We start from the raw sequence: 431 nt of genomic DNA, 5'->3' as shown, positions 1-431 counted from the left end.
GGGATTGAACTCAGATCCTTGCGTTTGCCGGGCAAGCGCTTATCCTACTGAGCCATCTCCCTGGTCCCCAAGTGGAAGATTTTTTAGGAAAAAAGTTTAGTACTTTCTTAAAAATTTAAACTGGGCAATGGTGCACACCCAGGTAGAGAAGGCTGAGGCAGGAGACTCACTTGAGCCCAGGTCTGTCACAAAACAAACTTACAAGTATACACCTATTGAATGACCCAGCTACTCCAAGAAAAATGATTGTATATGCCTACAAAGTCTTTTTACAGGCCGGGGATATAGCTTAGCAGCCTAAGCACCTGCCTGGCAAGTGCAAGGTCCCAAGTTCAATCCCCAGTACATTAAAAAAAAAAAAAAAAAAAAATTTTTTAAATTTTGTTTTTTTTTTGTGGAACCGGGGATTGAACTCAGGCCCTTGAGCTTGC

The sequence above is a fragment of the Octodon degus genome, unplaced genomic scaffold (genome assembly GCF_000260255.1).
Source record: "Octodon degus isolate 3935 unplaced genomic scaffold, OctDeg1.0 scaffold00037, whole genome shotgun sequence".
Lineage (NCBI taxonomy): Eukaryota > Metazoa > Chordata > Mammalia > Rodentia > Octodontidae > Octodon > Octodon degus.
This window is presented reverse-complemented; position numbering follows the sequence as displayed.